The following is a 21,998-nucleotide window of genomic DNA, read 5'->3' as shown; positions in this document are numbered from 1 at the left end:
CCCTACTTCTGGTACAACTAGACACCTTTCAATCCATTTAAGAAAGAGCAGCTCGCTGTGTTTACGTGATTGGAAGGAGACTAGGCTGAATGATTTGTTATTTCCAGAGAAAAAGAATAGTCAGACCAGGAAAGCCTTTCCACTCTGTCACTTTCTATCATTCAAGCCTAACAAAGAAGCTGCGGAAAAAGTGTATTTCTCCATCCGTGTGGCTTTGCTATTACGCAGTATTTATGCATTGACAATCCAGCCTGTGTACACTGTAATCTACTGCTTTCTTAAAACAATACTGTCCTGTACTTCAGCTCTAGGGTTGGTTGATCCAGCAGCGTATTGAATTTGGACAACCTTTCTCATGGTTTTTTAGGTTTCTGGGGTTTGCTAACCTTTTGAATTGTTGTCTGGATGAAACCTACCCCACAGTGTCAGAAGGGAGAAAAGCAGCGCCATTGGGCTACGTGCAGGTTGTAGGCAAAAGCCACAAGTGTGGCCCTTATGGTTCATACCATATTACAGGGGTTGGCAACCTTTCAGAAGTGCTGTGCTGACTCTTCATTTATTCACTCTAATTTAAGGTTTCGTGTGCTGATAATACATTTTAATGTTTTTTAGAAGGTCTCTCTCTATAAGTCTGTATATTATATAACTATACTAGTGTTGTATTGTAAAATAAACAAGGTTTTCAAAATGTTTAAGAAGCTTCATTTAAATTTAAATTAAAATGTTGATCTTAACACCGCTGGCCCGCTCAGCCTGCTGCTGGTCTGGGGTTCTGTTCACCTAGGCCGGCAGCGGCCTGAGTGGGGCTTGAGGCTGGGACCCCGGGTGGCAAGGGTCTGGCAGTCAGAACCCCAAACCAGCAGTGGGCTGAGCGGTGCCAGCGGCTGGGGCCCCAGACCGGCAGTGGACTGAGCCTACTGCCACTCAGGGGTGTCATCCGCCGGCTCCTGCCAGCCGGGATCTTGGCTGCCGGACCCGCTCAGCCTGCTACCGGTCTGGGGTCCTGGCTCTGCCCACACGCAGTGGGTATCTACCTTCTCCCTGGTTCTGGCCATTCTCTTCCTCTCTCTGCATTGAGCTGAGGGTGGGAGTGGACTGAGCACAGGGCTGGGAGTGAAGTGTCTGCCCAGGAGCTAGAATGAGGGAGGTGGCTCAGGGTTGGGGCAGGAGGTTTGGGTGTGGGGCACTTACCTGGGCAGCTCCCATTTGGTGCGAGGGGTGCAGGGTGTGTGTATGTGCAGGAGCTCCCATTTGGTGCTCATGGTGGGGGTGGGGAGGTGGGGGATGCATGGGGTGTGGGGGGGTGCAAGAGTCAGGGTAGGGGGCTGGGGCATGTGAGGAGGTGCAGGTGTCAGGGAAGGGGGGCTAGGTATGTGTGGGGGGTGCCAAAGTCAGGCTGGGGTCGTTGGAGGGTGAAGGAGTCAAGCAGAGGGCTGGGTGTGTATGAGGGGTACAGGGCTCAGAGCAGGGGCCTGGGGTGTGTGGGGGGTGCGGGGCTCAGAGCATGGAATGGGGTGTGTGTGGGGCTCAGGGCAGAGGGCTGGGTGTGTGTGGGTGGAGGGTAAGGGCCAGAGGCTGGAGGGGATATGCCCCTATTCCACCCACTCCCCCCTTCCCCATGGCCCTGCCCCTACTTCTCTGCCTCCGCCGGAAGCAGCGAGCACGCTGACTCTGCTCCCTTCCCTCCCAACCCCCCCCCTCGCAAAGGGCCGGTCAGCTGCAATCGGCCGGCAGGGAGGAAGGGATGGAGAGGCGGAGGAGAGGCAGGAACCCAGCACACTATGGGAAGAGGCAGGGGAGCCGGCAGGACCAAGCTTCTGCCCATAGGCATGCACAGCACGTTTCATTAGGGTATGCATCCACAGAGCCCTGCCCTAGCCTCACCCCCACCATGCCCTAGTTCTTTCCCCATCCACTCCCTCCTACTTCCCACCCCGTGACTGCCCCCTCAGAAAATCTCACCCCCCCGCTCCTTGTCCCCTGACTGCCCCCTTCTGGGACAACTGTCCCCCAGGACCCCATCCCCTATCTAAGCCTCCCCGCTCCTTGTCCCCTGACTGCCCTGTCATAAACAGATAGCTAAGGGTTAATGTCTCTTTCACCTGGGAAAAAAAAGTATCCTGAAACACCTGACCAGAGGACCAATCAGGAAACCAGACTTTTTTCAACTCTGGGTGGAGGGAAGTTTGTGTCTGAGTTCTTTGTCTTCTGCCTGAATCTCTCTCAGCTAGAGAAGGATTTTTTCTATTTCCTGCTTTCTAATCTTCTGTTTCCAAGTTGTGAGTACAAAGTTGGTTTTTTGTTTTGTATTTAGATGTCTATAGTTGCTGGAGTGCTTTAAATTGTATTCTTTTGAATAAGGCTGTTTATTCATATTTCTTTTAAGCAATTGATCCTGTATTTGTCACCTTAATACAGAGAGACCATTTGTATGTATTTTTCTTTCTTTTTTATATAAAGCTTTCTTTTAAGACCTGTTGGAGTTTTTCTTTAGTGAGGAACTCCAGGGAATTGGGTCTGCAGCTCACCAGGGAATTGGTGGGAGGAAGAAGTCAGGGGAAAACCTGTGTGTGTTAGATGTACTAGCCTGACTTTGCATTCACTCTGGGTGAGGGGGGAAGAGAGATTGACTCTCGGTAATTCTGTTCTCCAGGCTGGGAACGGGGAGGGTGAATCCCTCTGTTTAGATTCACGGAGGTTGCTTCTGTGTATCTCTCCAGGAACACCTGGAAGGGGGGGGAAGGGAAAAGGTTTATTTCCCTTTGTTGTGAGACTCAAGGGATTTGGGTCTTGGGGTCCCCAGGGAAGGTTTTTGGGGGGACCAGAGTGCCCCAAAACACTCTAATTTTTTGGGGTGGTGGCAGCAGTACCAGGTCAAGCTGGTAACTAAGCTTGGAGGTTTCATGCTAACCCCCCATATTTTGGATGCTAAGGTCCAACTCTGGGACTAGTTACTGACAGGCCCCCCTAGGATTCTACTCCTACCTGTCCCCTGACTGCCCTGACTCTTATCCACACCCCTGTCCCTAGGACAGACCCCTGGGGACTCCCACGCCTATCCAACCGCTCCCCGCTCCCTGACAGGACCCCCAGAACTCCCAACCCATCCAACTACCCCCCTGCTCCCTGCCTGCCCCAACCCCTCTCCACGCCCCTGTCTCCTGACAGCCCCCCGCCAGAACTCCCAACTCATCCAACTCCCCCCCGCAGCTCCTTGTCCCCTGACCATCCCCTCCAGAGACTCCCCCCATCCTAACTGCCCCCTCCTTGCTCCTTGTCCCCTAAGTGCCCTGACCCCTATCCACCCCCCCCCCCGACATACCCTGGGACTCCCATGCCCCATCCATCCCCCCTCCCCCTGCTCCCTGACTGCTGCCTCCAGAGACCTCCTACCCCTAACCACCCTGCTCGTAATCCCACCCCCTATCCAACCCACCCTGCTCCCTGTCCCCTGACTGCCCCCACCCCTAATCCAACCCCCCTACCCCAGACCCCTTAACATGAGGCTCCTAGCAGCATGTTCTGCTCTGCGCAGAGCCAGACACGCTGCCCATTGGCAGTGCACAGCCCCGCCCCTCAGAGCACTACATGTGCAGCGGCATGGCTCCAGGAGAGGGGGGGAGCGTGTCTGCCTCCCCGCGGAGCCAAACACTGCCCCACGCGCACGCCTATGCTTCTGCTCCCTGCTCCCGTCCAGGGGGGAGAGGGCGGAGAAGAGCAGTCCAGGCTGGGCAGGATTTTTAATGGCACGCTGCTGCCAGCTGGGACTACGGCAGGCAGCAGCGTGCCATTAAAAATCAGCTCGCGTACTGTCTTTGGCACGCGTGCCATAATTGCCCACCCCTGCCTTATTATAAGAATGGCAAATAACGCTCTTGGCAAGTGATGTTCAAATTTGCTTCCTAGTTTGCCTGTGATTTGCTGCCTGTGCTGCATGAGTTCGTTCAAGATTAGGCCAAACAAGGTGCCCATTTCTATCCAGTGCACAATGGGCCAGTCTCAAATAGTGGTCTCAACACAGACTCTATTTGCACAGGCTCATCTTTCAGCATGTAACGTCTTAAACACACACTACTGGAGGAAACACTTCACCTGGGTGTGGGTTGCATCAGTCGACTTGTTTTTATAACAGAACATCTTCTGTGGCATAGTAACCAAACTCTAGGGAAAACATACAAACCAGCAGTAAGTAGAGTGTATGCCAAGGGTGTCAATAATTTTTTGTCAAGGCCCAGACTCCAGAGAAAATAAGAATATAATAATTAATAATAAGGAAATACAAAGATTTCAGGGTCCATTCAAGAGTATCTGGTGGTCTGGATTTGCTCCGCGTCTGCCCCTTGACTACCGCTGGTGTATGCTGTTGGCATTTTTATCTTAGTTTGGTTCTGATTTAATGTTGCAGCTTAGATTTTTAGGTGCTGGGCCACATTTTATTCTAATTTGCATCCTGTGCCAATCCCACAGAAAACAGAGCTTAGTTTTAACTCTGTCCAAATTCCCCAGTCCTTAATCAAGAAAAAATCTCATTACAGCCTATGATAGTTTTGTGTCATTAAAAACTGCAGAATTGTCCCTGACTAATTCTTATTCATTATTTGTACTGAGACCAGTCAGGGGCCAGGACCACTTTGTGATAGGCACTCTACAAACACAGAACAAAAAGTCTCTTTCCCCGAAGACCTAACCTCAGATTTAATTCTATGGGACTACTTGCATCATTAGGAACTGGGGGAAATCCATCCTCTTGTTAAGTGAATGTGCCTACACAGAACTTGGCTCATTTCCTCTAGGTACTCTCGATTAGTGTATCTCTGCCATGTTTTAATTCTAGGTCTGCAGTCCTCCAACGTCCCATAACCTCTCATTTCCCTTCTTCGCATAGAGATGAGTGAATTGGAAATGTGTTTAGACAGATCTCATCTATGGTGTAGTACACTGGGACTTTGGCAAGGGAGGGGTTTGTGAGAAGTGCTAAGTAATAGAATAACACATCCTAAATTCTTTACTGAATAAGTAACTAGAAAAATGTCCGTGCTGTAAGATTTATATAGTTTTCTAAATAGTTGATAAGGGCAAGAGGTTTTTGTTGTTATTAAGGACAAGTAGAGCAACTTTGAATCCTGTAGAATCCATCTACAGTCTCTGGGTTTTATTTTTCCCTCCCCACTGGTGTGATTCTTTTGACTTAGTGGTTTTACACTAGGAATTGAATTTGGCCTGCTCAAATTGCACAGGATGTAAGTTAGCACTGAATTTGGCCAAATGTATTTTATTCTTTTATAGTGAAATTCACCCCATGTGATGAACTAGGCTCTGTGCACCACAGTAGTCCCATGTAGACCCTAAAAATAAAGTTTAAAGGGTGCATAGTATGCGTGGTAACCATGTGTAAAGGGTTTAATTTCACCCTATATGAAAATGAGATTCAGGTGTTCAGTGTGTGTTACAAACACCTAGGGTGACCAGACAGCAAGTGGGAAAAATCAGGACAGGGGGTGGGGGTCATAGGAGCCTACATAATTAAAAAAAAACAACAAACAAACCCCAAATCGGGACTGTCCCTATAAAATCAGGGCATCTGGTCACCCTACCAACACCCATCTGTGCTCAGCAATACGACTCTGTTGCAGCTCACATGTACGGAACTTAATGCTTTAACTGAAGCTGTACAGACTTGTGATTTTTACTTTGGAGATTCCTGGATCAATCCCCAGTCATGACCTAGATGGCAGTTGTGACATAAATATAAGTTATGAGCAAAATTGTGCTTTGAATTATACTCTCGTAAATCTGGATTTGCACTGGTGTAAATGTGAGCAGAATTTGGCCTAGGATCTCTTTCACAACTAGTTTTAAAGAAGGAATTATAATGTATTAAAGAAGGAATGTATTTTAATCATTCAGAAATTATTCTATTTTTGTAATATATTTAAAAATGTATCATGACATCACAACCTCATCGTAACTCCCAGCTGCTACCAGTTGTAAACAGGATGTCAAAATATTTATTCTGTTGGCTTTATAAGCAATATTTAGAGACCAGGACAACAAATAAGAGGGGCTTTTTGTCTTCATGTTGCAGCTCTTGTAACAAAGCTGTAATTAAGTCACAAGAGATTTTCCACAGATGTTATAATGAAATGGCTTTTAAAAATTACCCGATTACTAAATGACAACTGAAACACTAGTTCCAGTTAGCTCCCATTATGATGATATACTCAATTTTCTAGTAGTATTTATTTATTTGGAAATAAAAATGCATAATGGCTCTGTGCTTACAATATTTTTATGCTAAATATTTAATAGTAATCCGATATGTTCTTAATTTGATTGTCAACTTTCCTTATTTATTGCTTTATTGCAAAGATTTTTGTCTTTGAGCAATTTACATGTAAACTCACACAATACATGTATATATTTATGAGAGGTGTACATGAATCTTTTTGTGTATGTACAGAGGTCATATACAAGTCTTGTGAATGTCCTACTCCTGTTGAAGTCAGTGGGTGTTTTGTGCAATAATTGAGAGTAAATTATGATCCAGAAACAAGTGAGTGGTTTAAAGTTACTTTATGATGTCTCAGTAAAGGGATTTGCTTACTGATTGACAGGCTGGAGGGGTTTATCAGTCTGATCCTGTGCCCACTGAAATCAATGTTAAACCTCCCATTGACTTTAATGGTGCAGGATCAGGTTCTTTCATAGAACTGAAAGGGACCTTGAAAGATCATTGAGTCCAGTCCCCTACCTTCCCAGCAGGACCAAGTACCGTCCCTGACAGATTTTTTCCCCAGATCCCTAAATGGCCCCCTCAAGGATTGAGCTTACAACCCTGGGTTTAGCAGGCCCATGCTCAAACCACTGAGCTATCTCTCCCCCTTTTATGAGTCACTCCTATTAAATGCAAAGCAAAGTAAATGTGAGGGGTTCATTTGTCCATTAAAGCCCCGTGTGTTGATGTACAAGTGAAACATTTATATTTCCTTTGCTTTGCCTGATAGGGTTGCCAGGCATCTGGTTTTGACTGACTGGCACCGCTGATCGGGCCGTTAAAAGTCCGATCGGCGGTGTCGCTGGCTCTGCACTGCTCCTGGAAGTGGCTGGCATGTCCCTGTGGCCCCTAAGTGGAGAGGTGATCAGGGAAGCGCCGTGTGCTGCCCCAGTGCCGGCTCCGCAGCTTACATTGGCTGGGAACTGTGGCCAATAGGAGCTGTGGGAGCGGTGCCAGGAGCTGCACGGAGCCAGGGCTGGCAGGGAGCCTGCTTTAGCCCTGCTGCACTGCTGACTTACTGCCTTAAGTAAGTACCGCCTGGCTGGAGCCGGCACCCCAACCCCCTGCCCCAGGTTGGAACCCCCTCCTGCACCCTAACTCCCTCGCACAGCCCTCACCCCAACCCTCTGCCCCATCCCTGAACCCCGTTCCAGAGCTAGCACCCCACATCCTCTCCCGCCCCCGAGTCCCCTGCCCCAGCCCTGAGCCTGCTCCTGCACTCCAAATCCCTTGACCCCAGTCGGGAGCCCCCTTCTTCACTCTAAACCCTTCATTTCTGGCCCCACTCCAGAGCCTGCACCTCCAGCCAGAGCCCTCAACCCCTCCTGCACCCCAACCTCCAGCCCAGTGAAAGTGAGTGATGGTGGGGGAGAGCGAGTGACAGTGGAAGGGGGGCTGGAGTGAGTAGGGGTGGGGTCTCAGAGAAGGGGAAGGCAGGGGCTGGGCAAGGGTGTTCGGTTTTGTTCAGTTAGAAAGTTGGCAGTCCTGTTGTCTGAACGGGTAAAAGCATTCTCTAGTAGTTCATCAGCCAACTAATTACTAAAGGGACAAATTTTCAAACACATTAGGACCAGTTGCAAAAACACAATTGCAATTGATTTTCCCTCTCCCAGTCTCCTGGAGCTCCGTGTGTCTATGTCAGGGGTCGGCAACCTTTCAGAAGTGGTGTACCGAGTCTTCATTTATTCACTTTTAATTTAAGGTTTCGCGTGTCAGTAATACATTTTAACATTTTTAGAAGGTCTCTTTCTATAAGTCTATAATATATAACTAAACTATTGTTGTATGTAAAGTAAATAAGGTTTTAAAAATGTTTAAGAAGCTTAATTTGAAATTTAAATTAAAATGCACAGCCCCCCAGACCGGTGGCCAGCACCCGGGCAGTGTGAATGCCACTGAAAATCAGCTTGCATGCCGCCGTTGGCACATGTGCCATAGGTTGCCTATCCCTGGTCTGTGTCTTTCTGGTTGTTTTTTCTTTTCTCCTTCTGTTTGTCTGTTTAGATTGCTTGGACAGGGACTTTGCCTATTCGGTGTTGTGTAATGGCAAACTTATGTTTGCACTCACAATTCCCATGATATTGCATTTGGAAATAGGCTAGTTTCTCATGCGAGTAGCCAATGAGGCTATTAAGAGTGAGATTTTCAAAAGCCTCTAAATGACCGCTTGATGTTGTAAATACCTGAACTTGTCTAATCAGCCCAGTAATGTGGTTGAGCTGTTGGGAGCACAAGGCACCAGGAATATGTGTGTTTCCAAGCTTCAGAACAATCACACCCATATATAAGAAAACGTTTGATAGAGTTCCCTCACAGGCCTTGTCTACATTTATGGTGGTGTGTAGAGTACAGGCACTATATGTGCAGCTGCATGCCACAGTAAAAGGCAGACTGTGTCCGCACTTGTCACTGTGGTACATAGGTACATGTGGCAATGAAAGATTCTGCTTGAGGAGAAGCAGCGGGATGGCAGTGGGACATGGGCCTGCCTCCTAACCAAGTGGATCTGCTGGAATTTCTGAGCCAGGTTTGACCCCTCGTGTCTCCACTGGCTCCCTTGCTGCACAGTATCACCAGGGTCTCCAGTGAGTGTGGTGGCCTGCAGGGCCAAAAGAGGGAAGGCACATGCTCCATGGAAAAGCTGATGCTGCCCTTGTCTATGTTAGCTTTTCTGGGGTGTCTCTGTAGGGCTGTAGGAGAGACAGTGTATGTCTATCCCCTTCTATCTCTGTCCTCATCCTGCACCGCATTCCCCGACTCATAGCCTCTAGCCCCTACCTCCACACAGACCCATGAAATGTCCTCCATGTTGTCTAGAGGATGGCTAGGACAGTGCCATGGAGGCAGCTGAGCCCTACTTATGTGGTGGCTGGGGAAAGAAATGTGAGCAGAGGGTCCCCTCTGCATGGACCAAAGGAGAACAGTCCCCAGGCTGCTATCTTAGTGTTAGGAAGATAGCACTGGAAATGTCTGTGTTGGGTGGCCTTGCCCAGTTTGTCTGTGGGGGAAAAAAGCCCTCAAAGCATATTAATATTTGATGTTTAACTTCAAAAAGAAAAGAAAAAAGTAGCAGCAGATAGACAGAGAGATGTGAATTTTCCATACGTGTTTCGATAAATGGTAGTCTTGTCCTGCTACTTTGGATTGAAGGATAGTGTAATACCATGCCCCTGGGTGGGTCATAGACAATGGGGATTGAACCTAGGATCTCTGTATCTAAAACCATGAACCTCTACTGCTGGAGCTAAAACACCCAGCTTTGTTAGCCATGGCTGTGGCAGGCTTATTAACCTCTGTGTATGGCCTACCCTCCCACCGCTAGAGAGGGACAGAGCATCACCCTGAGTGTGGATTATATTATAATTGCAATGCCCAGGGGGTACTCCTTTTAGATCCTTAAGCAGAGTTAAGAAATAACCAAAAAGAAACAGCACCAGGAGAATCCATTCCAGCCTTGCCACTGAGCACACAGCATGCTGGGACAGGATGTGGAGAGTTTAGTCAATGCTGTGTGGATACTCATACGGTGCAGGTATAATCAATAAAGCTCATATTCATGTGCCTCATTACTCAGTCTCTGTGCTTCAGTTTAAGGAGTTCCAGGGGTGAAAGTAAGTCTAGTGACTTACCAGTACACTGGGGCCAGCTCTGGACCTGGAAGGGGCGGGGCCTAGGGCAGAAGGGGCGTGGCTGAGGGAGTCAGAGCTAGCCGTAGCCCATCCCGTAAGGTAAGTGCCCCCCGCACCTGGGTAGCAGCAGCAGCTTGGGGCTCTGGGCGTTATTTAAAGGCCCGCAGCTCCCCTGCTTCTACTGCCCTGGCCCTGTAAATAGCTGCCGGAGCCCTGGGGAAGCAGCAGGCTCCCGTGGCTATTTAAAGGACTGGGACGGCAGAAACAGCTGGAGCCTCGGGTCCTTTAAATAGCCCCTGGAGCCCCCTATTATCCCAGGGCTCCGGGGGCTATTTAAAGGGCCCGGAGTTCCCCTGCTGCTACTGTCTCAGCCCTTTAAATAGCTGCCGGAGCCCTGGAGTAGTGACTGTGGGGCTCCGGTGGCTTTTTAAAAGGCCGGGGCGGTAGAAGCAGAGGGAGCCCTGGACTTTTTAAATAGCTCCCAGAGCCCCACAGCCCTACCCCAGGGCTCCAGCACTGGGACTCTGGTGGCAATTTAAAGGGCCTGGGGTTCTAGCCCCTGCTAGGAGCCCCAGGTCCTTTAAATTGCCTCCTGAGGAAGCCGGGCCACCCTGGTACGGCAAACTGGCTCTTGTTGTATGCTGTACCAGGACATACCGGCTTACTTTCACCTCAGAGGAGTTCCCAGAAACCTGGACACAGCGATGCGCAAATTCATAAGACTTCTGATTCCCCAGAGCCTTCCAGTGTTTGCCTAAGGAAGCTGGACTTTGACTGAGTATTGTGCAATACAGATTATTCATAATGAATATATTCTGGGCAACACATCATTACATAATTGTTCAATGTGATCAAGTGGAGTCCTATCTATTTATCCCACTTACGTTCCAAAACCCATCCTTTCATTACGTTTTCCCACATGCCAAATAAAATGTAATGTGTTGTTTAAATATTATGTTTGCAATTTATTGGATTAAATGGTACAAAAACAACTACAGCTGAGACAGGGTTGTTATTATAGACCTGTTGTTTGGAAGGACTGAGTGAAGAAAACACGTGGTCTATTAATAGTTGGGCACATTTTAGATTAGGAAAATATGTTGCACGTTAGTCAAGGAAGAGGTGGTTTGTGCATTCATTATCAGGGATGAGAAACAGAGCTTCAGTGCACAGATAAAGAGTAACAGAATAGCCTGTCGTCAAGCCACTATTGGTTAGGAATGCACTGGGCAGAACACAATGTCATTTTCGTATAACAAGCATGGAGGGATTTTGTGTAAATGAGAGGATGGAGTTTTGAAATGTACAAAATTGCCGCCATTAGATATTAACCTGAATACAGTGTAGTTGGGATACATTTTGTTATAAGCAGAGTTGTCTAGCTTAAACGCAGAAATCATTTGCCAAGGTTAGGCTAAGTTATCTCAGCTGATTGCAGAATAACTGTTAGAGAAAGTAGGGAATGTCCTTGACTTTGCTGTATGGCTAATTTCGATTTAATTTGATAGAAATCACCCACAGAATAACTTTATGTTCATGAAGTCACTCACTCAATTCTTCTTGTTGTTCTAATAAGAAGCAGATGAAGTGGGTAAAGGATATACATCTTAAGAAAGTGGAAGATTATTAGGATGATTTTTTAAATCATGTAGAGCACCATTTTGACACCTCTTAATTGTGTTTGCTAATACCTTACTCAAGGAATATTCCTGCTGACTTCCGTAGGACTTTGCATGTGCCCAGTGCTGCTCAGTCAAAGTTATGGTGTCTCAGTATGGCCTGTATTTATATAATACTGGAAATTGACACACATTTCATGTGCACAGGGAAAGTCAGGTTCCTTGCCCTGGAGTGATTATAATCTAAATTAGGTAAGACAACGAAGATAGGATGAAGACTTGAGACAACAGTTTAGGCAAGGGAGGCTTGTGGGCGCTGTTTATGGTTAGGAAGGATTGCTAGAAGCAAGTGGGTTCTGAGGAAGGGATGCTTGGTGGATAAAAATATGATCATTGTTCCAGATGCAGTTTAATAGACTTTAAGGTTAGAAGAAACCAATTTGACCTGTGACCCTCATGTGTAACACGGGTGAAATTTCACCCAGTCAAGGAACTATGATGTGATTGGAATAACAGAGACGTGGTAGGGTAGCTCACATGACTGGAGCGCTGTCATGGATGGATATAAACTGTTCAGGAAGGACAGGTGTGGGAGAAAAGGTAGGTGAGTTGCATTGTATGTAAGAGAGCAGTATGACTGCTCAGAGCTCCAATATGAAACTGGAGAAAAGCCTGTTGAGATCTTTGGGTTGAGTTTAGAGGTGACAGCAACAAGAGTGATGTTGTGGAGGGCTTGTACTATAGATCACCAGACCAGGAGGATGAGATAGACGAGGCTTCCTTCGGACAACTAACAGAAGTTTCCACATCATAGGCCCTGGTTGTTATGGGGGACTTCAGTCACCCTGACATCTGCTGGGAGAGCAATGCAGCAGTGCACAGACAATCCAGGAAGTTTTTGGAGAGGGTTGGGGGCATCTTCCTGGTGCAAGTACTGGAGGAACAAAGTAGGGGCCATCAGGGCCGGTGCAAGGATGTTTCGTGCCTTAGGGGAAACTTCCAACTTGTGCCATCCCCTCCCCTGCCGGCGCCCCTGCGGCAGCCTAAACTTATTGGCACCGCAAGCCTGGGAGGTGGGAGAAGTGAAGCAGCTCACCCTTGCCCTGCCCCGCCTCCTCCCTGAGCACGCCATCGCTGCTTCACTTCTCCCACTTCCCAGGCTTGCGGCGCCAATCAGCTTATGTGCCGCAAGCCTGGGAGGCAGGAGAAGTGAAGCGGCCTGGCGTGCTTGGGGAAGAGGCAGTGCAGGGCTGAGCTGGGGCGAGGAGTTCCCCTGAGTGCCGCCCCCCCGTACTTGCTGCAGGTGGCCCTCCCTGTGCTGCCCTGCCCCAGCTCCCTCCGCCTAAATGCTGGCGGTGACCGGGGTGGCCGAAGATCCAGCCACCTTAGTCGCTGCCGGAGAAAATAGTGCCCCCCAAATCCCAGTGCCCTAGGCGACCGCCTAGGTTGCCATAATGGTTGCACCAGCCCTGGGGGCCGTGCTCCTCTTGACCTGTTGCTCACAAACAGGGAAGAATTGGAAGGGGAAGTAGAAGTGGGTGGCAATCTGGGCAGCAATGACCATGAGATGATTGAGTTCAGAATCCTGACAAAAGGAAGAAAGGAGAGTAGCAAAATATGGACCCTGGACTTCAGAAAAGCAGACTTTGGCTCCCTCAGGGATCTGATGGGCACGATTCCCAGGGAAGCTAATATAAGGGGGAAAGGAGTCCAGGAGAGCTGGCTGTATTTTAAAGAAGCCTTATTGAGGGCACAGGAACAAAGCATCCCAATGTATAGAAAATAGCAAATATGGCAGGCAACCAGCTTAGCTTCAGCGAGAAATCTTCGGTGAGCTTAAACACAAAAATGAAGCTTACAGGAAGTCGAAACTTGGAGAGATGACTAGGGAGGAGTATGAAAATATTGCTTGAGGATGCAGTGGTGTAATCAGGAAGGCCAAAGCCATTATCTTTGAAAACTCCTGGTGATTGTGGGAGGTCCAGGACGACTGGAAAAAGGCAAATATAGTGTCTATCTTTAAAAAGGGGAAGGAGAATCTGGAAAAATCATGAAGCAGGTTCTCAAGAAATCCATTTTGAAGCAGTTGGAGGAGAGGAAGGTGATCAGGAACAGTCAGCATGGATTCACCAGGGGCAAGTCATGGCTGACCAATCTGATCCCCTTCTATGATGAGATAACTGGCTCTGTGGATATGGAGAAAGCAGTGGACGTGATATACCTTGACTTTAGCAAAACTTTTGATACGGTCTCCCACAGTATTCTTGCCAGCAAGTTTAAAAAGTATGGATTGGATGAATGGACTATAAGGTGAATAGAAAGCTGGCTAGATCTTCAGGCTCAATGGGTAGTGATCAACGGCTTGATGTCTAGCTGACTGATCCCTGGGACACTCCTCTTGGTACCGGCTGCCAGCTAGACATCCAGCCGTTGATCTACCCATTGAGCTTAAAGATCTAGCCAGCTTTCTATTCACCTTATAGTCCATTCATCCAATCAATACTTTTGTTCATCTTAATTAATGATCTGGATGATGGGATGGATTGCGCCCTCAGCAAGTTTGCGGATGACATTAAGCTGGGGGGAGAGGTAGATATGGTGGAGGGTAGGGATAGGGTCCAGAGTGACCTAGACAAATTGGAGGAGTGGGCCACAAGAAATTTGATGAGGTTCAACCAGGACAAGGGCAGAGTCCTGCCCTTAGGACAGAAGAATCCCATGGACTGCAACAGGCTTGGGACTGACTGGCTAAGTGGCAGTTCTGCAGAAAAGGATCTAGTGACAAGAAGCTGGATATGAGTCAACAGTGTGCCCTTGTTGCCAAGAAGGCTAACGACATTTTGGGCTGCATTAGTAGGAGCTTTGCCAGCAGATCGAGGGAAGTGATTATTCCCCTCTATTTGGCACTGGTGAGTCCACATCTGGAGTATTGTGTCCAGTTTCCCCCCCCCCCCTCCACAGAAAGGATGTGGACAAATTGGAGAGAGTCCAGTGGAGGACAATGAAAATGACTAAGGGGCTGGGGCACATGACTTAAGAGGAGAGGCTGAGGGAACTGGGGTTATTTAGTCTGCAGAAGAGAAGAGTGAGGGGGGATTTAATAGCAACCTTCAGCTACCTGATGGAGGGTTCCAAAGAGGATGGAGCTCAGCTGTCCTTAGTGGTGGAGGATGACAGAACAAGGAGCAATGGCCTCAAGTTGCAGTGGGGGAGGTTTAGGCTGGATATTAGGAAAAAACTACTTTGCTAGGATGGTAGTGAAGCATGGAATGGGTTACCTCCGGAGGTGGTGGAATATCCATATTAGAGGTTTTTAAGGCCTAGCTAGACAAAGCCCTGGCTGGGATGATTTACTTGGGGATTGGTCCTGATTTGAGCGGGGGGTTGGACTAGATGACCTCCTGAGGTCCCTTCCAACCCTAAACTTTTATGATTCTATTATTCTATGATATTGGGTTGGAAGTGAACATGTTGAAAACAAAGTGGATGCAGAATGAGGATTGTGCAGAAGGAATCATCACTGTAAATGGGAAAGAAATCAAGGAGGTTGACAAATATGTTTACCTGGGTCAGCAGCTGAACAGAGACGACTCCTTTGAAGGGGAGTGCAGTAGGAGGCAAAAGGGATGATGGGCAAGTTTCAACAAAATAAAGACGTCTCTAATGGATGATGAACTGCCCATGAAGAAAAGGAAAGAACTGTTTAACTCCACTGTTCTGCCAGCAGTGATATACGAAACAGAAAGCTGTTCAACGACTAAAGTGGAGGAAGAAAAATTCGCTGTCACCCAGAGAACAATGGAAAGGTGAATGTGTAAGATATCGCTCTGTGATCATATACCAAATGAGGAGATCAGAATGTCTACAGAGGCATAGGCACTGGCTCCATGGGTGCGCCAGCCCTGGAGCACCCCTGGGGAAAAATTGGTGGGTGCTTTGCACCCACCGGCAGCCAAGCTTCCCGCCCCGCCCCCTGCCTCAGCTCACCTCACCTCCGCCTCCTCCCCTGAGCTTGCCATGTCACCGCTTCTCCTCCCAGTGCTTGCTGCCGCAAAACAACTGTTTCGCGGCATAACAAGCTCTGGGAGGGAGGGGAAGGAGTGGAAATGTGGAGGGCTCAGGGGAGGAGGCGGGAAAGAGGTGGAGCCAGGGTGGAGATTTGGGTAAGGAGCCCAACAGAGACAGGGAGGGGGCAGAGTTGGGGCGGGGACTTTGCGGAAGGTGTTGGAATGGAGGTGGTAGGGGCGGGGCAGGAGTGGAGTCGGGGCGGAGTTGGGGTGGGGGGGAAGAGCACCCACCAGCGTCAGGAGAAGTTGGCGCCTATGTACAGAGGTGACTGATGTAGTGCAGGAGATGTACAACACAAAGCAAAGATGGGCAGGTCATGTAATCAACAAGCAAGAAAATAGGTGGACAACCCGTGTCAATGACTGTATCCCCAGAGACCACAAATGACTGCTGGGCTGACCAAAAATGCGCTGGGCCGATCCCATGACAAAACTCTTTGGCCAGAAATGGAAAGAATGTGCTCGCAACAAGGTGTGGGGGTTGACTTGAGTTTGTGGAGGGATGGGCAAGAACGAGCGGGACAAAGGTGACTATACAGACAACGTCCCCGTTCTACCTCTTACACAAAATGCTGACCACAATCAGAAACAAAGCTTTGCTCTAGCAAGAGAGATAAAGCAGTAAATGAGAGCAATATAGAAAGTTTTCAGTGATCATTGGGTATAAATGTTACATATTAGGCATAGTGAATTGAAGGATTATCCAGTTTTGTGTGAAATGCTGAGCTGTCTTTCTAAATGAATAATCCAGTTCTCTTGTATCTAGACAAATAACAGAAATTGCACTAGTGTGGAATGTTTAACACTTTCCATTCATTTTTTTTTAAATCCCCAGGACAATATACCTCTGTCAGCATATTCAGATTATTTTCTTTCTCTCTCTGTCATCTTTCATTGAAACAAAGGTTCTCAGTAAGCTCATCAGACTGCTTTTGACAAAGTGAAATTCACTAAAGCCAAAACATTTCATGGAGATGTCGTTTTATGGTTTCGACGAAGTTTTCATCAAGATAGACTTTGAGGACTCGTTCTCTCTGGTCACATCTGACCAGGGAGAAAGGAATAAAAAACCTGAGCTTTTGGATCCAAAAACAGAAGTTTGGACGCAATGCTGTTTTTTGAAAAGGTTCCAAAGGTTCCATGTGGGATGAAAACTAAATTTTGAAACCTCCAAAGTTATTAATTGGAATTGTCCTCTGGACAGCTCTCGTTCTCAGTGTGGAGGTCATGAACAGGTATCAAGGGGACATGAGCACCCTGCCTCTCTTATGTTGCTAGGCGGGAGGGGATGTCCCAGTAGAGGATAGGTTAGAAATGACTGCATTAGAACTCTGTTGAATTTTCAGCCAAGTCCTGCAGAAGTGATGTATGGATGAAAAATACACTTTGTCCTTACTCAGACACATTCTGATTGACTTCACTAGGAGTTTACTTGATCAGGACTCAATGTAAACTGAATAATAACCAGTGAAGAAGTCAGTATTTGGCATCTTGTTGTTATTTTATGGTAAAATATTAGTAATAGCTGCCTTAACAGATAACTAATTTTTCCAGTCCCTGAAATTTCAATTTAATTTTAAATTTCCAAAGCATTCCCTATCCTAAACCCTATCATCATTCTTAAGCTCTGGATTCATTCACGTTAACTTATTATGGAGACTGCTCAGCGTCCAGTTATTCGAATATGATCGCCTCTCTTCTGGGCTAATCCCGCTGTCTATCCTATGCATTGTTGCTAGGTTACGAGGAGCAATGAGTATCTACCTTTGGCAGTGTTAGTGGGGTGCCTTCAGCACTTTCACAGGAGTGCGGGAAGCAGGTTTGCTGAGGTGGCAGCTTTGTTGCTCGAAATGTAGCAAGGAAGCACTGGTTCCAGCTGGCCTAGTTGTGAGATGTCTAATTGGTTCATTCCCTGTACTCAGAAACACCACCTGCAGAAGTTTCCTTTCTCACATTTGCAATTAACTGTTTCACTTTGGGCTGAACAGGTATTTCTAGGAAATACAATTCTTTTGGAGGTAGCTCCCGTTCTGGAAATTCACATTCAGCATGTTGCTAGGTGCAGTAGCAGCAGTTGAAAGCCTTTATAAAGTGTGTGGCATCATCACAGAGATGTCCTTCTTTTCACAGAACTAATTCACTATGCTCCAAATGCCAGGCCTGATGAAACCAAGTGGTAGTTTTGCTGTTCATTTCATGGGGTCCGGGATTTGACTCTGTGCAAGGAACATTTTAACCAGCATGTTGCAAAACACTGAAACTAGGGCTGGGTGAATAACCGATTTTTATTTAATTGGTTTGGTGGTCAAAGTAAAAAATTAACAAATAATTTTGGATTGAACTGAAACAGTATTTTGGGCCGTTTTTTTTTCAACAAAACAAAGAGCTGAAAAAATGTTTAGGATCAAACAAAACACGCTGTTTGACCTAAAACTTTTTTTGGGGGAGGGGTAGGAGGGTTGCTTATTTGTGTGTGGGGGAAGGGGTAAATATTCTGGATTTTATTTCTTTTTTTTAAACATGCCCAGTTTTTAAAAATCTTTCCTCATAGGTCAGGTTTTCTAAACCTGTTATCATTTTTATCATGGTACTGGACTATTGGGAATTGGCATATGGGCCATTTCTAGTGAATAAATTTAGACAGACCAAGATGATACTCATGCAGACTTGGCTGGCTTCGGCCTAGTTTTGCTTGAAATGAGTGTTGCCTTAGTGACCTTATTATTAAGAAGCATTGCTTACAGCTAATGCTGTAGAGGGCAGAGGAGTTGTTCTGACCACAGGTTGTGCCCAAATGTGAGGATATTACATCTGTAGAAGGGAGTTAGCATAATGGATAAACAGAATGTATTGCCCAGAGGCTATTGGGGGAAGTTCCAAACAGTCCATATACAGAGTAAAGGGTATAAGTGACCTAGTCAAGTATGCTTGATCAGTGATAATAAATCAATTAGAAAAAATGATAACATGAAAATAGCATGGACAGCAAAAGTCCTGCAAACTGGAGCTTACACATATGTATTGAATGAGTTGTGTAAGACATAGTATTCATAATACTTAATGCTAGTTGGAAGAGAACTAATGAATATGTAATTTGGATGTGTGTACATATGTGGAAAATGTGTCAGAGTTTTGTAGAGGAAATCAGTCATGGCCTGTCTACACCCCAGGGAAAAGTAATGGGCATTGTCATTTTATTTGTTGCTTTAATAGTAATTGTAATCTTAAAGCATGCTGGATTACCTTTGGCAAATCACTTAAAATCATAGACTATCAGGGTTGGAAGGGACCTCAGGAGGTCATCTAGTCCATCCCCCAGATTTTTACCCCAGTTCCCCAAATGTCCCCCTTGAAGATTGAACTTGCCTCTGTGCATCAGTTTCCCCATCCTGTACAAAGGGGATAATGATATTTACCTCCTTTGTAAGAAGTTTTAAGATCTACTAATTATATTACTGCTGTGTTTAGATTAGTATTCCAAGAACTTTCCAGTACAAAAAACAATGTAGCTTAATTTCATGTCTTATGTAGCTTTTTTTTTTTAATTCTAAACCATTTAGCTCCTAGTGATGATCCTTATCAGTTTCTGAGACACACATACTGAGGCAGCTGGAGAGGCACATTATTCCTGATTTTATTTTTTTAAGAGAAAAAGATTTTATGGATTGTTTTTCTCACTCCCTCCCCCCAATACAAATTCAGTGCTGCTGCAATGTAAAGTTTCACTGCTCACCACAGGATGTGCTGTTAGTTTATTCCAAGCTAAGTGCTAGAAAAGTGGAGAAGAAGTGATTTTTACAGAATATTTACATTTTCTAATAACTCCCATGCTGGATTTTATTGGAGAGACATCCAAAATTATCAAACCTCTGTGTTAATTATCTTTTTTTACACGCTTTAGTTGGCTCATGTCACCTCAGGGTTATTAATAACCTAACACCACATATGTAGGTAGAAATCTTTTGCAGTTTAAGGGCCTGAGCCAAAGCCCACTGAAATCAATAGAAGTCTTCAGTGTGGGTTCCTCACACATCTCCGGTGTCTGCAATGTGATGCTGAGGATAGAATTTAGCACATTCTTAGTAAAGACGAACTGCTTAAGGACACTTCCTAGAACTACCTTATATTTCTAACAATATGGTTCTCCTACTACATGCGGTAAAAGTTGGGATGGCAGCTTGCCGTCAAAGAAGAGTTCACATTATTTTTTCATTAAAATGCTGGATGGTAAATAAAGTCTTGCTTTATCCTGGATAATATGTAATCTCTTCAAGGTGTTCATGGCATTAAAGGTACAGTGACTCACGCAGAGCCAGATGCTGGTATAAATCCAGAATAATTCTACTCACTTCAAGTGGCACATTTACGTTGGTGTTACACTGAAGGCTGAATTAAGTTGGTGGAGAAGAGGCAGCAGCTATTGTGCACTTAGCAGAGGAGGAATAATTGACAGCTTGGGCTTCAAATGAACAATGCAGCATCTAAAAGGGGTGATGTGAACTGAAATCAAATTTTGCACTTGGCAAGATTGTGAGACCTGGCGTTAGTGTGTCAGGGGGGAGTGCTTAAAATACTAACGGGCTCAGGCTCTTTGCTTCTAATATTAATTTGCTACCTTTCTGCTCTCGTGGTGTATTGAAAACTGTAAAATTCCAAACTATCTCTTTATATCTATGGCAGGTTAGGGGGCTCTATAGGGAAGCATTCATTTTGGGCATGCCAGCAGTTTAGTTTGCAGAGAGCCAACTTCAAGTAATGTGGGATAAGCTGTGCCTCTCTATTTTAAGGAGCAGCCTGATTTGTCTCTCTCTCGTTTGGGGTTCTGTGTGTTATGGTTCTGAATTCTAAGAAATAAAATAGTATTACGTTGTGACCTTCCAGCAACAGCATTTTTTTAAATCTAACTTCTCTGTAACCAGCAGCTGTATCACTTGCTCTGTCTGCATCCATTGGATATGGAAATTGTTAGTGTTGACAACATGATGTTGAAGGATATAGTTTACAGAGTAATGGAAAGAAACTGTGAGGAAAAAGTACTGCTACCTGTGACAGTCAAATTAAGAACATCTGGAAATTACACTGCATCCGAATCCTGGATCTGTTTTGTATTCTTTACCCTGAAAACAAACATTGCCATAATTTGTCTTTATTGTTTCCAACTTGCTCTTGTAAAAAATAGGACTTTGTCATGTTTTGGAGGGACTTCTCAATCCTGAAGCCAGGCAAATGCTGTAGTCAGCCATGTACGGAATATGAGAACTAATCAGAATGCAGCAGCTTTTACATGTGCAGCAAAAGCCTTATGAATGTATCAACAGTTTATTTAATCTCTTTTCCATTGCATGGTAGTATCTGACATTATACAGTCCATTAAACAAGCAGAGTTGTACCAGCTTTCTGAAATCTGCAGTGAAACCACCAGGCACTCTGATTCCTTTCTTCCATTTCCCTTCCCCTTTCATTATTCTAGTGCGTGCAAATATTAGTAACCTGAGATACTTTATCCCAGTTGCTATAAATCAGATGCCACTTTTAAAGAAAGTCCCTTCTTTTCTTTTTTGAAAAGTTTTCCTGGTTGGTAATTCTCCAGGGAAGAGGATGTTTCCATTTCTCGCTTGCTTGCTTTCTGATTGACAGCAAATCATTGCACATAAAATAATTTTAACTATAAAGAAATCAACATCCTTGCTTTTAATGACTTGTCTGTGACTTTGTGATAATAACTAATGGAAAAGTGTTAGAGAGACAGAAGAGATATACTAGTGTCTACATTAAAAATCTACTAGAGTCCAAGTAGTATCAATTTTACTTTTAAGAACCTCTGTTTTAAAGGTAATTTGGTTGGAACCTGACACATAAGATCTGAGCTCAGGAACCCTTTTTATTTTAAACCAAGGTTCTGAGTTTCAGAGGTGCTGAACACCCACAATTTCTGTTGATTTCATTATGAGTTGTGAGTGCTCAGCCTTTCTGGATGTCAGACCTGGAGTTTGTTGTAAATTGGCTCGACAATGTTAAGTAGTATTTCCATTTCCATGCATTAAAAAATCACAGATCAGACCCTGGAAATCATGGGATTGGCTTAAAAATCCAAGAGATTTTTTAGAAATAATACAATTGGGGTTCTTTTTATTTGCCTTCTGGTGTTTGATTATTTAAGGTGCGCTTGCATCATGTTTTCTGGCTTTTCTTCACAACCAGAAGAACTAGATTATTATTTTTCTGTAACATGAAAGCATATTCTCACCAAATCACATAGCTGCAGGAGCTTGGAGCTTTAAGAAAAAATGAATATATCATGAGATTCTAGGTGACTGTCCGGTTGGCGGCACCGCACAGTGGGGCTGGCAGGCTCCTTGCAAGCCTCCGTGCCGCTCGGCTCCCAGGAAGCAGCCGGCATGTCCCCTCT

General features: G+C 45.8%; 1 protein-coding gene across 3 annotated transcripts in view; it reads left to right on the top strand.

Annotated features, from left to right (window-relative positions):
* PLPPR1 (phospholipid phosphatase related 1) overlaps positions 1-21,998 on the top strand; it is a 199,892-nt gene that overhangs the window by 35,942 nt on the left and 141,952 nt on the right. The gene's annotated exons all lie outside the window — the stretch shown is intronic.

This window comes from Gopherus evgoodei, chromosome 6, assembly GCF_007399415.2.
Source record: "Gopherus evgoodei ecotype Sinaloan lineage chromosome 6, rGopEvg1_v1.p, whole genome shotgun sequence".
Taxonomy (NCBI): domain Eukaryota; kingdom Metazoa; phylum Chordata; order Testudines; family Testudinidae; genus Gopherus; species Gopherus evgoodei.
Note: the sequence above shows the minus strand (reverse complement) of the source record. Positions and strands in the feature narration are given on the sequence as shown.